Below are 17,048 nucleotides of genomic sequence, written 5' to 3'. Positions count from 1 at the left end.
TGTGACAAGCTTTGTGCTCAGCAATTTACATGCATTATCGCAGTTAATTCTCCCAGTGCCTCTCTAATTGGTATTATCAACCCCACTGTGCAGAAGGAGATATTTTGGAGGGTTAAAAAAATATGCTATTAACCTTATCAGCAATCCTGTAAGGCTTGATCTTTAGGATCAAAAAGTAATGAACATTGTAGAATCAATTTTCAGTTTCAGGTGCACTTGAAACCCACACTGATAAAGAATTAAGTTGTTTTAAACAGCATGTACAAGAGTACCCCTAAATTTGGAGGAAAACCTGTAACTTTAGAAAATGTTATTTAGTCTACTATTCCTGGTACATAAAGGCTGCTTAATAAATGCTTTTTGAATGTTTAATTCTGGCCTTATTTTAAATCATAACCAGTTAATCATATACACACCCACAAACTCAACACACACAAAAGGGGGTTGTATGCATTTTTTTCTTAAATTTCTGAATTTGGCTTAAACGCATTTATTATTTCATTTATTGATTGAACCACTATTGATTCTTCCCTGAACACGTAAAATGTATTACATAGTTCTTGGGAATAAGGACAATAAAGATAGCTCACAAGAAAGCAATTCAATCTAGTTATCAAGTATTCTGCAAAGGAAAACAAACCTAATGACAGGGCGGTTTTGTTTTTTTTTTTAATATAATTTAGACCACTTACTATCAGATCCTGAAATTCAAAGGGGCTGATATTCACAAGACTTTCAATCCCTCATTTTTTGAGTCCCTCATTCCTTCTGTGTCCACCCACGATTTCACATACATTCACACATCACCTTGGGAAATGTTTCTGCAACGAAAATTCAGACTGTGCTATGGGTATGGTTGAGCCATGGATGTATACCTTAGATGAGCAACTGTGATTTTATATTTATAAACGAAATAGTGATGGGGCCCATTGCATATTGGTTTGAAATCTACCCAAACGACTCCTTCTGGATCAGAGTTTCCAAGGGCAGGTAGTTATTACTTCCTTTTATACATGAGGAGGTTAAAACCCACAGATATTATTATATCCACAAGCTAGTATGTGTCCGAGTTTGAACTAAACCTCACTTTGTCTAATGCTGAAGCCCATGTTGCCTCTCTGTGTCCCCAACTCTCTTCCCATCTCACAAGCTTCACTCACACTGAGTTTACAGAATCTCAGAGTCATCTGTCACCATGTCACCAAGGAATGAGGAATTCAGTGAGGAAGCTGAAGGCTTATTCAGAGTGAACTCAATAATTTATCATAAAAGGATCCCTGGTTTGGGGGTAAAATAAGCATAATCACCCCTATGGGAAACCTGGTGGATTGTAGCTTGGCCATAACTACTATTCGAACACGTGTTTTACTTGTCAAACTAAGGATCAATGCCAAACAAGAGCCATAAAAGGAGCGTGGGAAAGCCTGTGGGTTGGGTTAAGGGTTAGGGAAACAGCTGCTATGGGCATGATACAAAAAAAAAGGGAAAAATAGCAGGAGAGAAATTAGCAATAAATAGAACATAACTATCTCTACATTCTGTGGTTTAAAGAGAAGGTCTTTAAAAAAAAGATATTTTGGAGGGCTAAAAAAATATGCTATTAACCTTATCGGCAACCCTGTAATGTTTGATCTTCAGGATTAAAGAGTAATGAGTATTTTATAATCAGAATTTTATTATGTTTGACATACTTTTATATATGGTTTATATTTCCTTATGAGACTCATTTTTTTTAAGCCAACCTTTTGTTCTTAAAAAGAACAACGGCTGCCCCCAATTCAAACCATGAGAAAAGACAGCTACTGGAAAAAAAGAACATTAGCTTAATTGTGCCTCTGCTACCTACAAATATCTACACTTGATCCAAAAGAAAAATGATTAATAAGTGAATATCTTTTAAAAATGTATAGTCTCTGAAATCTGCATGGTTCATTCATTCAGCAAATATTACCTATATTTTGCCAGGCACTGTGTTTCTCTGTATTCAGTGAATAAAAGAGAAGGTCCACCTAGAGTCCAAACAAATAAGGCTTATGAAAGCAAGTCCATGATACACTTCTAAGCTCACAGAAGAACCGGGCTGAGCAACCAGGGAAAACAAGCTAGAAGAGATGTCCAGGGAATTATTTTATTTGATAATTTTTTTATAAGCAGGGACAATGTATATACTTAAATTTGATTACCTGAGAGAGATCTTAAATTCTGCTACCCCTGAAGGGTGTTAAGTATAAACATAGGGAAGAAATTGATACACTCTCACAATTTATAATTCAACGCAGACAAAATGCCAGTATGAGGCTGAAGTGGATTTTAAAAACCTACACTAGAAAGGCAAACTTGAGACTTTTACGCCATGACTTACAGAAACTGTATCACTGAGGCTAACAGGACCTCTTTGACTCATCTTTACTTATTTATTTATTTTATTTATTTATTTATTTTGGCATGGTGTGCGGCAGGCAGGATCTTAGCTCCTGGACCAGGGATCGAACCCGTGCCCCGTGCAGTGGAAGCACAGGGTCTTAAGCACTGGACCACCAGGGAAGTCCCAATTCATCTTTATTTTGACTACATCAGATCAGAAGATGTACAAGATATTTTCCAGTTATGTGATTTTAAATCTATACTTATCCCCCGAAACGTACCTCTACCCTCTCACTAGATATTTGTGTTTTCAAGAGTACTTCTTTTCTACAAATCCCCAAGAAATTGTGTCCAGCTCCATGGCCATCTGTAGAAGGATGATTCCAAAATCTGTACTCTAGCTTCAGTTTGGTGTCTCATCTACAGCCTATATCCCAGTTATTTTCTGAACCCTTACTCAGTATGATAGGCATATAGTTCCATGTATATAGTTGACCATTGACCAATGTGGGGGGCTAGGGGTATTGTCCCCATGCAGTCAAAAATGGGCTATCCCTACCTCAAAAAACAAAGGAATTGATAAATGACTCACCACCCAAAGGCAGGAAGCTCAGCTTGGATAGCATCGTTTCTTTTGATTCCATATAGTGTGATCTCTAATCAAACACAAACTTTTCCCCACACTTAGTTAACTTAGAGATCTGTAAACTGAAAATACAGGTGCTGTATTTATTTTTTTTAAATCCAAGTATAAGTAGACCTGCACAGTTCAAACCCGTGTTGTTCAAGGGTCAACTGTATTTACCTTCAGTACTTTCGGTAGTTTAGCAGGTGCTCAAGCAGCGCTCATTATTCTGACTGGGATTTTTGCTATCAGCCCAGGTTTCCCCACGCATCACTTTGAAACCAGTAGCTCTATCAGGTCAGGAGAATACTTGCACAAGATACAGTTACCGTAACAACTGTGTTGGAGTTGGACTGTAGTTTGTTCTACAAGAGGAACAGATCAGCTGTCATTGACTCCTCCTGTGTTCCTGTTAATAAAGCTTCTACAAATGAGGAAGCCTGGGGCAGGTGTGAAAACGAAACCAAATTCAAAACAAAAGCAGTATATTGGGCTTACGATTTCTGACCTACTCCATACTCCTGGACTGCACTTCTGGGCCTTATTTTATGTCTTGTTTTCTTCACATCAGGAATGAGACCAATGCCTTGGACCATGAATTCTGAAATATATTCCCTTTGGGTAAGAGGTACAGGAAATGCATGTTCATCTGGAATAAACTGGATTTTCAATGCTCTGGTTCCACTATCATTTTTACACACGGCAGAGTATCTTATATACTATGCTGGGCAAGGCAGGAATTACTGTCCCCGCTAGACAGATCAGGAAACCAAGGTCAAGAGAATTTACGAAACTGCCCAAGGGTTCAGCTTGGTTTGCTTTGTGACTTTCAGACCCACATTCTCTACACAGCCATGGTGTCTTCCTCTCACTGTAACACTTGGCCACGCAACCCAGATGACCTAGTATTATTTTCTGATTATTTCCCTGATTATTATTTTATGGATAAGACATTAAAAAAGCTTGTGGTAAGTGTTTAATGTGAACCAAACTGAAATGAAATAAAGGATCCCTATATTTGTAAAAGATACATATATATATTTATAAAATAAAAAACACTTTCTCAAAGGCCCGCACCAACCCCATAAACAAGGTATAAATCCCTTGCTATTCTCTCCCACAGCAATCGGTATTCTACATACCTTTAATCACATTCACATACTTGTAATTACTTAAGACATTCCTACTAAACTATAAAATCCACCAGGGCAACATGGTGTTATTTTGTTTGTCATTGTATTCCTAGCGTGAGATGCAACTGGTGATTCAATGCATTATTACTGAACTGAATTGTGTCATATCTACTTGATGCCACATAGGTGGTATGAGTTAATATATTTACAGACTTTAAACATGTACTCCCTCAAATTACAGCATTTGATCTTTACAGCTATTACGATGTTGTTTAATATTAACAGAAAGAAGGGAAATCAAGGCCAAAATGATAAGTCCCATTCACCTGAGCTGGAGGAAAAGGATGAGTAATATTCCTTCTCACTCAACAATGACCTTGAGTTTAAGCTTCAGAAAAGGAATATGAGAGTTAAGGAAGACAGAATAGTCAAAAGAAACAAAAAGCAAAAGGACTAAACAAGACTCTTTACACAATACCCCATTTTCCACCTACATAGGAGGTCCAGCATTCAAATGCTCTAATAGCAGTCCGTTTCCTAGTGCCAACATTATTGTTCAGGTAGGTTTTTGTTTGTTTTTTCCCTCTCTTGTATATGTATCTAATGATAATCACCTACAGATATATCAAATACTTCTCATTTTGGAATGATGCTGGGCTAAACATCAATTAAATCAAATAAGTCGCCTGTGGAAAAAAAGGAACACTAATAATTGTCTTAAATGTTTTCAAACTTAAAAGCACTTGCAAGTAAATTAAGCATGGGTGGTTTAGAAACAAGAGTGAAATAGAAAGTGAAAGCTTTTATAGCATGCCTATAATGTGTTCTATTATTGTCCTACTAACATGAAAATGCCACTAACACAGCAAATACTTATTGCCCACTTAATGCATATTTGCACTCTGCTTGCTAAAGTGGAGCTAGGAAAAACAAGCATCAGCCTTCAGGAAACTGAAATCTAGTTAGCAAACTACTAACCGGTACAGCACAATCTATAGTGATGTATTTAAGGGTAAGAATGTAACTAAGTGAACTATAAATAGGGAGGGCTGTAGTAGTTGTGAAGTTTTCATGAAGAAAGTGAGCTACACAGAATATATGGTATTTGGATAGGTCATGAAAGTTAGTTGAAATTTTCATATGAAAGGAATAAAAAAAAGGCAAAAAGGGGAAGAGACAAGTATAAACACTGAATTCTGTAGAGGAAGTTAAATGACCACCTGACAGAAATGAAGGTCCTTGGCGAATAACAGTGATACATAAATTAAAACACAGGGTAAAGAGATCATTAAAAAACCGGAATGTGAGTAGATTATGAAGGACTCAAAAATTAAGTAGAAGGGGCTAGACTAGATGGGGAATATCAGGAGGGAAACTGTAATGCTTTTAGCAAGAAGGGGCTATTCAGAGCTTCTGTGTTGCACCAACCCATCCATGGGGCTCCATTCATGGTAACCCTGTGGTCAACGACCAGATGAAAACCACGCTTTCAAAGATGACTCAGACATCACAGCTTATGGCTGTAAGCAGGGGGAGGATCACCAGAGACTTGTTAAGACATTATTTCAGGAACTCAGGGGCAAAGTGATAAAGGCTCAGACCCCCAGTTGTCAAAGAGGAAAGAAGACAAAGGTTAAGTCAAAGAATAACATCGGCATGAGAAATGCCAATTTCTGACCCATGCTACAACATGGATGAACCTTGAGGACATTATGCTAAATGAAATAAGCCAATCACAAAAAAGACAAATACAAATACTGTATGGTTCCATTTATATGAGGTACCTAGAGTAGTCACATTCACAGACACAGCTAGTAGATGGTGGTTATCAGGGGTTGGTGGAGGAGAAAACGAGGAGTTATTGTTTAACGGGTACCGTTTCAGTTTTTCAGATGAAAAAAGTTCTGGAGACTGGATAGTGGTGATGGTTGCCCAACAATGGGAATACACTTAATATCATTAAACTGCACGTTTAAAAATGGTCAAGATGCCGGGGCTTCCTTGGTGGCGCAGTGGTTGAGAGTCCGCCTGCCGATGCAGGGGACACAGGTTCGTGCCCCGGTCCAGGAAGATCCCACATGCCGCGGAGCGGCTGGGCCCGTGAGCCATGGTCGCTGAGCCTGCGCGTCCGGAGCCTGTGCTCCACAACGGGAGAGGCCACGGCAGTGAGAGGCCCGCGTACCGCAAAAAAAAGGTCAAGATGGTAAATTTTATATTATGTGTATTATACCACAATTTAAAATAATAATTAAAAGAAAAAGAAATTCCAAAATTTTGTGTCAGACTGAGATTAAGGGAAGAAGGAGCAAAGAATTCCAAATTACTCTTAGATCACTAACTTAGAAGAGGGAGGAAAACTGAAATAAAATAAGGGGATCCAGGCTGACAGAGGGGAAGAGAGTCATAATTGTCAAATATGTTTGATAGGACCATCTAAATGGAAATGCTACACAGGCAGCTGGAGACAATAGATAAGGCTCTGTGGATGGAACAGGAAATATGCTGGGTTTTATTTTCGTGTCACCATGTTGATGGGTGAAGGGAGGAAGGGCTTGGAATCAATCATCAGGTTCAATTCTGAGCCCTAGAATTTAACAGAGATGTTTTTAAAATATACTGTTATGTTACATTTTTTCACATTTTGATATCTTTGAATTAGGGTGGTCTTACAATGAAGTGTCTTACTTTTTTTAACATCTTTATTGGAGTATAATTGCTTTACAATGGTGTGTGAGTTTCTGCTTCATAACAAACTAAATCAGCTATACATATATATATATACCCATATCTCCTCCCTCTTGCGTCTCCCTCCCACCTCCTTACTCCACCCCTCCTTACTCCACTCCACTCCACTCCAGTGGTCACAAAGCACTGAACAGATCTCCCTGTGCTATGCGGCTGCTTCCCACTAGCTATCTATTTTACATTTGCTAGTGTATATATGTCCATGCCACTCTCTCACTTCGTCCCAGCTTACACTTCCCCCTCCCTGTGTCCTCCAGTCCATTCTTGAAATTGAGTTATTTATAGTGAGGTGGATGGACCCAGAGTCATACAGAGTGAATTAAGTCAGAAAGAGACAAACAAATACCGTATGCTAACACATATATATGGAATCTAAAAAAAAAAAAAAAATGGTTCTGAAGAACCTAGGTGCAGGACAGGAATAAAGACGCAGACGTAGAGAACAGTGTCTTTTGATGAAAAACCATGGATGCAATAACAGAAACTAACTCGATATAGCTTAGGGCAGGGTTATTCACAGAATGGGGGGCAGGAACACAGTGCAGCCTCAGGGAAGAAGGAGAATCAGAGTCAAGAAAGCCCTGAGGAGATTCAGATCTCTCTCCCTTTCCCGCACTCTCTGTATCTGCTTCATTCTTTCCGCAAACTGATTTTTCTCTGCTCCTTAGCCCTTAGGGGTTTTGGAAAGGGGCTTTTACATTTTGGAAAAGACTGACTTAACTTACACTTGGTCCCAATACCAAATTACTGGATCAGAATTTCACTGCCCAGCTTGAGCCCAATCGAGTCCAGTCAAGATAACAGGGTCATGCCAAACAAGTGTGGCTTCCAGAGGATAGCTACTGTAAGTGTAGCCTGATACCCCAGTAGGCATCAAGTACCACTGCATCTCATGGAAGAGGAAAGATGGTAACAGGACAATTGAATTATTGTCCATATAAAGGCGTCCATCACCTTTAGTCAGGGGAGAAGACTTGAGAGTCCTAAGAGGCAAATGACAATGCTCTTTCACTATTGAACTTTATCACATAAAATAGTAAATAAATATTAAGAAAAAGGGGTCAAAGTTACAACAGGGCGGTTTTTGGCTCAAACTAACCATCCTATAGCAATGTTTTATTAAATGTTTTGTATTAGACATAATCAATTTACATTATCACTCAACAAACCTGCAGAGCTGGGATTTAGTTTTTCATTTAACAGATGGAAAACCAAAACTAAGAAATTCACTAATTTGCCCACAATTTGCACCAACGTTCCTTTGGATTCAAAGCCCTTCTCTTTCTTTTTTTTCTTCCCCAGCTTTATGAACATATGATTGAGTAATAAAAGTTGTATATCTTTAAGGTACACAACTCGATGTCTTGATATATATATACATTGTGAAATGACTACCATAACCAAACTAATTAAATATCTATCACCTACCATTTTTTTCCCCTTCTCTTTCTATTACACCCATCTCTTTGTATTGATTTGAATGTGGCGTGCTTTCTTTCATTCAAGGTATTCAAGTAGTGGCTAAATAAACATTTGTCACAAAACTACTATAGGAATAATCATTGTTTTGGGTAAGAAATTTATCTGGCCTCTCTGATGCTTTCCAACTGTAATAATTCATAAGTTTACTATTTTGGATTCAGTGACCTCATTTTGAAAGCATTCATTATAAGCAAATATGAACACTTTTCCCATCTATTAAAGGTTTTGCAATCTTGATAATTTCCAAAAAGAAAACATATTCCATCTATTGCATTAAAACCGTTGGTAAGCATTTTTTAAGGAAAAGAGATCTGGTTCATCTTTAAGTAAGAAAGCTAGTAATAGTAAATATATTCAAATCTGACAAACAACATTTTCTAGGAAGAGCTGTAGAAGTGACCACAGTTGGTGAAATAGAGAATTCTTTTAAATTATAAACTATTTTTCACAGAACTAGAACAAATAATCCTCAGATATACATGGAACCATAAAAGACCCAAAATTGCCAAAGCAATCCTGAGGAAAAAGAATAAAGCAGGAGGCATAACCCTCCCAGACTTCAGACAATAATACAAAACTACAGTAATCAAAACAGTGTGGTACTGGCAGAAAAACAGACATATGGATCAATGGAACAGAACAGAGAGCCCAGAAATAAACCCACACACCTATGGTCAATTAATCTTCGACAACAGGTAAGAAAATACAGTGGAAACAGGACAGTCTCTTCAGCAAGTGGTGCTGGGAAAACTGGACAGCCGCATGTAAATCAATGACGTTAGAAGACATCCTCACCCCATACACAGAAGACCTAAATAAACATTTCTGAAAAGATGACATACAGATGGCCAATAGGCACATGAAAAGATGCTTAACGTTGCTAATTATTAGAGAAATGAAAATCAAAACTACAATGAAGTACCACCTCACACCGGTCAGAATGGCCATCATCAAAAAGCCTACAAATAACATACTGAAGCGGGTGTAAAGGGAGCCCTCCTACACTGTTGGTGGGAATGTACATTGGTACAGCCACTACGGAAAACAGTATGGAGGCTCCTCAAAAAACTAGATTTACCACATGATCCAGCAATCCCACTCCTGGGCATATATCTGGACAAAGCAATAATTCGAAAAGATACATGCTCCCCGATGCTCACTGCAGCACTATTCACAATAGCCAATACATGGAAACCACCTAAATGTCTATGACAGATGACTGGATAAAGATGATATGGCACATATACACAATGGAATATTATTGAGTAATATTCCATTGTATATATAGAATATGGCCATTTGCAGCAACATGGATGGACCTAGAGATTATCAATATTAAGTGAAGTAAGTCAGAAAGAGAAAGACAAACACCACATGATATCACTTTTAAGTAGAATCTAAAATATGACACAAATGAACCTATCTAGGAAATAGAAACAGACTCACAGACATAGATTTGTGATTGCCGGGGTTGGGGGGGGGCAGGGATGGACTGGGAGTTTGGGGTTAGCAGATGCAAACTATTACATATAGAATGGATAAACAACAAGGTCCTACAGGGAACTATATTCAATATCCTGAGATAAACCATAATGGAAAAGAATATTTTTTAAATGTGTATATATTTATATGTATAATTGAATCACTTTGCTGTTAAGCAGAACTTAGCACAATACTGTAAATCAACTTTTAAAAAGAACAAATTATTCAAGGTAGAATGTTGCTTGTGGCTTCAAGCTGGGTAATTCACTTATAAACCTAACAACCATTTAGACTTCAAATGATGAGAAAAAGGCTGGTGCTCTGGGTCCCCACATCCTTCAGTGGTTGGATCTGGTTGGTTGGTTTTAATCTATCGCTCACTGGATTTACATAGGATTTCATAAGAAACAAATGTTCCATTTCCAGAAGGAGAAAGGGAGGGAGGAAGGGATGGGGGAGGGAGAGGGGACAAGGAAGAAGGGAGAGAGGGAAGGGAGAAAGGAAGAAGGAAGGAAAATATATGTCACATTTTTAGAACTTTCCAGAGTCCTCACTCTCAATGGACTCATCACTCCACTTTGAGAAACTACGCAGAAATTAGATATGTACACATAATGAACATTATCACAGATTTTAAATTTTTTGTGGCATTTAGAAAACTCTTTTCTAAATGTACAATGAGAAATGTATTTAATAAAATGAATACTGTGATAAGAAAAAGAATGGTAATAAATTATATAACCATTAAGGATTGCATATTTTCCTTTAAAACTTATTTGTATAGCTTACAGAATAAAAACATGGCATATTCAGGCCGGTACCGGTGTGGACTGTGTGGACGGTGTGGGTCGTGGCCGCGGGTTCTGCGGTTCTCCCCCTCCCCTACTCTCCTCCCTCCCTCCCTCCCTTTCCGTCCCTCGAAGGCGGTAGGTTGTCCGTCGCAGACTCCCTGACCCGTCCCTAACCCCTTTCTGACCTCGGGGCCACCGGATTGGCCTTCTCCCGTTTCCCGGCCCAACCCCAGAGTCAGGGCGGGGGCCTTGAGGAGGCGGAGGCGGTGCCACGGAGGAGAGAAAAGACCAGAAGACCCTCAGCTCCCCCCCCACACCCCCACCGTCGCCGGATCGCAAGGCTAGCATGGCAATGAGGTAGACGCCGCTCACCTGCTAGGGCCACACGCGGCCCGTGGTGGATCTGGCCTTCAATGGCATCACGCCTTACTGCTATTTCCTGATCGACGCTTGCAAAGATGGTAAACCTATGCTACTCCAGGGAGATACAGGAGACTGGATTGGAACATTTTTGGGTCATAAGGGTGCTGTTTGGGGTGCAACATTAAATAAGCACGCCACCAAAGCAGCTACAGCAGCTGCAGATTTCACAGCCAAAAAGTGTGGGACGCTGTCTCAGGAGATGAATGGATGACCCTGGCTCATAAACACATCGTCAAGACTGTGGATTTTACACAGGATAGTAATTACTTGTTAACCGGGGACAGGATAAAGTGTTACACATATATGACTTGAACAAACCTGAAGCAGAACCTAAGGAAATCAGTGGTCATACCTCTGGTATTAAAAAGGCTCTATGGTGCAGTGAGGATAAACAGATCCTTTCAGCTGCTGATAAAACTGTTCGCCTTTGGGATCATGCTACTATGACAGTAGTGAAATCTCTGAATTTTAATATGTCTGTTAGCAGTACGGAATATATTCCTGAGGGAGAGATATTGGTAATAACTTATGGACGATCTATTGCTCTTCACAGTGCAGTAAGTTTGGACCCAAGTAAGTCTTTTGAAGCTCCTGCAACCATCAATTCTGCATCTCTTCATCCTGAGAAAGAATTTCTTGTTGCAGGGGGTGAAGATTTTAAACTTTATAAGTATGATTATAATCGTGGAGAATTAGGATCCTACATTCACTGTGTGAGGTTTAGTCCTGATGGAGAACTCTATGCTAGTGGTTCTGAGGATGGAACACTGAGACTATGGCAGACTGTGGTAGGAAAAACATACGGCCTTTGGAAATGTGTGCTTCCTGAAGAAGATAGTGGTGAGCTGGCAAAGCCGAAGATCAGTTTTCCAGAGACAGCGGAAGAGGAGCTAGAAGAAATTGCTTCAGAGAATTCAGATTCCATCGATAGTTCAACTCCTGAGGTTAAGGCCTGAGCATCAGGCAGATGTACACAACTTATGGACTAAAACAGAGAAACAGAGAAAAGCATCAGCCTCCAGAGTTACTCTCTGCTTAAGGCAAACATGAGCAGTAAATAATGAGAAATATGAATTAGCTCCAGCGCTGGAACTAACCAACTTGGTGATACCTGTAAGTGAAAACACAAGAGTATCAGCTGAAGGCGGATGGAGTGATACTCTTGTAGTACGATAGTCTGTTGTCTTTTTCATGAATATGTGCAAACCAACATCCAATTTCTCTTACTACAGGTAGATTTCTTGTAGCTGTTTATGTTATTATGAAGAGGGAAAATATATTGGCCTATTTTTCTGACTTTTCCCTTAAAGCAGAAAGCCATTTTTTTTTTGCTTTAGTTATAAAGAAGAGGGGGAATACATGATAAAGTAACTGGTTTGATTTCTCTTTCATTGTACACTGCTTCTGAGCATCTAATTGTTTTTAGTTGTCTAAATAAAATCCCTCTAAAACAAAACAACAACAACAAAAAAAAGGCATATTTCCGAAGAAAATTCTAAATAGGAGAAAAATAAGAACAGATGCTACTTTAAAACAGTTATTTATAAATCCATTTAATCTTTGAAATAAGAAAAATGACCCTCATGAAAAGCAACTCTAACAAAAGCTATCTGCAAATTAAAATCAGCTTGAGCCAATTTTCCACAAAAAATGTGGAAATAATTAATAATTATTAATAATGAGAGTTTTCTCACATCTATAAAGCCAAACAACAGTGTAAATACCACAGTAATACAACATCATTAAGAATATTAATTTTTTAACTATAATATCAGTTTTCACTTAAGGTATATAGGTGCTATACCAGTATTTTATAAAGGGAGACACATACACGTTTAATTTTTTAAACGTCATCCCTACTGTTTTATAGATTTCTAAAGTATTAAGTTATACATGTGATTTTTCTAATCAAGTTTTACTCGTAAGAAAATACATTTTACTGTACTTCAGTACCAGAGGAGTCAGAAACACTGAAATTCCACAAAAAATTAAAATATTTTTTATATTTACTATTTGCTTTCCTTCATGTATTGAATAGTTACTAAGAATATAGATATAATGCTAGGCGCATGGAAATCACGTGGAAGCAATTTTTAAACAACTGTAATTTTACAAAAACTAAAACTCTAAACTTAAGTACTCCAAAAGCAATTAAAAATTTAATTCCGAGCAACAGAGTCTTTGAGTTGTAAGGAATGGGGGAGTGCAGGAATATCTTCCTTCATGTATCCAATCTAACAAATTAGGCCCAATAACACTGCCAACCCCTTTCTTTACATGGGAACCTTGGCAACCAGGTACAGGACATAACAACAGACCTCATCTTGCTAGATTTATAGCAAGATGAATTAGCAAGCAGTAGGAGCCCATTAGCAATTCTTCGTCAGGCATTAACCAGTAGACAAATACATATTCTTCAGAAAGGATGTATGTGCTAGTTCCCAACACCCACCCACCCCTGCAAAAAAATGTATAGGCTGCACGGACGTGGACGAGCAATGGTGCTTGGCAGGGAGCCAACAGCCCAAGGCATATGAACCATGCCTCTTAAGGAAAATAATTTAGATATACACAAATAAGGTGATCTGAGGTTGACAGGTCAAAGAGTTAAACCTTTAAGCATGTTGATTTCCATTAAAGAAATACTAGTCAAGCCAAATTAGTATTTCTCCGTAAGACAAACAGTACATTTCAATACATTTATTTTGTAACCAATAAATCAATAAAAACTATGTAATGAGTGTCTATCATGTATGTAGTACTTTATTAGGTTCAATTCAGGATAAAGAAAAAATTAAGAGATGTGGTTCCTACCTCAAGGAACCTACAGTATTATATTTTTAACTTGGAAATCACCCAAGTTGTCTCATTCCTGTTCTGTATGTACAATTATATGGCTTCCTACCTAAGTGTGATTTTATTAAGTCCCGGACCCAATTAGTTTTAAGCAGGATGAAGCTCCAAAATTATAATTAAGTCACTTTTGCCAAAAGTTAACTCAGTAAAAGTGGGGGAGAAAATATTTCCCCTCTGAAACAAAGTAATAAACCTAATGAACTTATTAAAAGAAACAAAAAATGTTATTAAATTATCACTGGAGTTTAAGAAAATAACACGTATTCCTATTAATATGGCATATGATTTCTCTAGTTTAGTTTCTCCGAAAATTCTACCACTAGAATGCTCAGCCACCCTACATTTATCTGTCTCTTAAATTATTCTTTTGCAGGAATCCAGCCAAATGATGTCATGTTAGATATGCAAACTTACCTGCCAAAAAGAGAGAAATTCCAGGAAAAGCCTTCGAAAGGAAATAATTCATTAGGGAGTTCACGGAGAAAGCTAAATATTGAACTTTGACTAAATTATTAAATTTCAGAGTTAGAAAACGAAAATAAAAATTAGAGTGCCTACCATGTATCTGGTATCTCTCTTGAAATAGATAGATCTAAAAACAGTTACATATTTATATAATTGAGATTAAATTTCTGATTATCCCAAAAAATATAAATAAAAAATTATTAGAATTGATAGTCCTCACTTTTTTTGTTGTTATTTAAAGCTCAGATTTGAAATAGCCCTGAAATAAAAATGACAAGTGATATTTTTTTGTCTTATAAAAAAAGACAAAATTTAGGTTGTCATACTTCTAATTTCTTTCTTTATCACAGAATTATCATTTTGAGCATTCTGATGTTGTGTCTTCATTTCCTTAAGGAAACAACTCCAACAAACTCTTCCACTCATAACACAGTTGTGAATCCAGCTGTAATGGAGAAAAGGCCCCTGAATGGTAAGTACACTGCGGTCACAGATCCTAAACTCTGTCCTACATGGGAAAGATGTCTGTTCACCCTCAGGCCTCCATCTAGAGCTCACTGACTACAGTTGTGAATAAATAAGGCCATCAAAGTTAACAAGCGTGGTTAAGTGCTCTCCCTGCAAACTTACAATTCTTCCTTGCAGCAGAATCAAAGATATCTGCTAAACACTTAGGATAGCTAACTATCAGGGAGGGAATAAAAGTTTAAAGAGGCACCCATAACAATATGGCAGCATGGCAGGTTAAGCCATTCACCATCAAGAAAATATCTCTATAAACATTTTAATGGTCTCTGAGGATGTTATTGTACTGCTGCATTTTAAAATAATTCAAGTTGATAATGAAGACCTTGAGCTTGCAAGAAAAATTTTAATTAAAGTCAGTGCGCACTACGTACACACCCACACACTAAGAAAATGAAATAAATAAATTTGGTTCCCACTTTACAGCAACAATAAAAAGCCAAGTGATGGCATTCCTTAAGAAGAGAGAAAAATAAGCCATTACTCTACAATGAGTAGGAGTTACATGTTATCTCTCTATTCCTATATAACTTTCTTTCAACAAATAATTTGCATTAATATATAAAACGTTTTTCCTTTTTGGAGTTTTAAATATAATATTTAAAGCTTGTATTTCCCAAAAAATGTGCTGACCCAGAGTGTCACATTATAAAGTGCTTGACTCTGATAGCTCAGAGTTAGGATCATATCAACGTAAATCTGTGCCTCTGAAGTTATTCTCCTACAACTAGGACATAGACCTATTTTTCAAGTCAGCATCAGAAAATACTTAATTTTTATATCCAGAAAAAACAAAATCTCTAATTCGAAAAGATACATGCACCCCAATGTTCACAGCAGCACTATTTACAATAGCCAAGACATGGAAACAACCCAAGCGCCCATCACAGACAACCGGTTTAAGAAGATGTGTTATAGAAATACAGTGGAATATTACTCAACCATAAAAAGAAGAAATAATGCCATTTGCAGCAACATGGATGGACCTAGAGAATATTATACTTAGTGAAGTATGTCAGACAAAGACAAATACTATATGATATCATTTACATGTGGAATCTAAAAAATAATACAAATGAATCTACATACAAAACAGAAATAGACTTAGACATAGAAAAACTTAACGGTTATCAAAGGGGAAAGGAAGGGAGAGACAAATTAGGAATGTGGGATTAACAGATACAAACTACTATACATAAAATAGATAAGCAGGGCTTCCCCGGTGGCACAGTGGTTGAGAGTCCGCCTGCCGATGCAGGGGACACGGGTTCGTGCCCCGGTCCGGGAAGATCCCACATGCCGCGGAGCGGCTGGGCCCGTGAGCCATGGCCGCTGAGCCTGCGCTCCGCAACGGGGGAGGCCACAACAGTGAGAGGCCCGCATACCGCAAAAAAAAAAAAAAAAAAAAAAAGGATAAGCAACAAGGATTTACTGTATAGCACAGGGAACTATATTCAATATCTTGTAATAACCTACAATAGAATATAATCAGAAAAAATATATATACATCTACATAACTGAATCACTTTTTTCTGTACACCTGAAACTAACACAACATTGTAAATCAACTATACTTCAATAAAAAAAGAAAATACTTAATTTTTGATAATACTGTAGAAACAAAGGGAAAATGGAATGTCCATTTTATAAAAAGAAAAACAGGCCAACTATGAATGATTGGGTCAAAATTTTTTAATGTGTTCATACACATTAATCTCTATCATAAATTTCTTCCATAAATTTGGAATGATGAAATATTTTTCAAAATCATCACATTTAAAAATAAAAATACCAGTGTCTGGGTACCAACTCAGACCATCAGATCAGAATCTTTGGAGATGGGGCTTGCTTGGTAAATAACTTATCTTTAATTTCCTGAAGGTGAGTCCAAGGCACAAACAGGGTCCAGAAACCCTGAATTCAGTTGCCCTGGAGGTCCTTTTAGCTCCAAACTGCTTAACTCAGAATCCTATCTGGCCACTCTCCCAAGAGTAGTACTGACGCAAAGCTCCATAGACACTTCCTGAGCCTATCTCTGTAAACTTCCAAACGCCATCCATAAAATGCAGATAACCACCAAATTCCACCCTATTGTTGTCAAATTTAATAAGGAAAATGTACACTCCTCTAAATTTCCAAGCACTGCCTACATGTAAC

The 17,048-nt window shown here is 37.8% G+C and overlaps 1 protein-coding gene and 1 pseudogene across 1 annotated transcript in view; one reads left to right on the top strand and one right to left on the bottom strand.

Moving 5' to 3' along the window:
* The window catches only part of PDE3A (phosphodiesterase 3A), a 307,539-nt gene that overhangs the window by 259,706 nt on the left and 30,785 nt on the right, over positions 1–17,048 (bottom strand). The window lies entirely within an intron of this gene.
* On the top strand, positions 10,969–12,574 carry LOC114885412 (annotated as a pseudogene).

This window comes from Monodon monoceros, unplaced genomic scaffold (genome assembly GCF_005190385.1).
Source record: "Monodon monoceros isolate NGI ecotype Baffin Bay Population unplaced genomic scaffold, NGI_Narwhal_1 Super_Scaffold_6, whole genome shotgun sequence".
Taxonomy (NCBI): domain Eukaryota; kingdom Metazoa; phylum Chordata; class Mammalia; order Artiodactyla; family Monodontidae; genus Monodon; species Monodon monoceros.
Note: the sequence above shows the minus strand (reverse complement) of the source record. Positions and strands in the feature narration are given on the sequence as shown.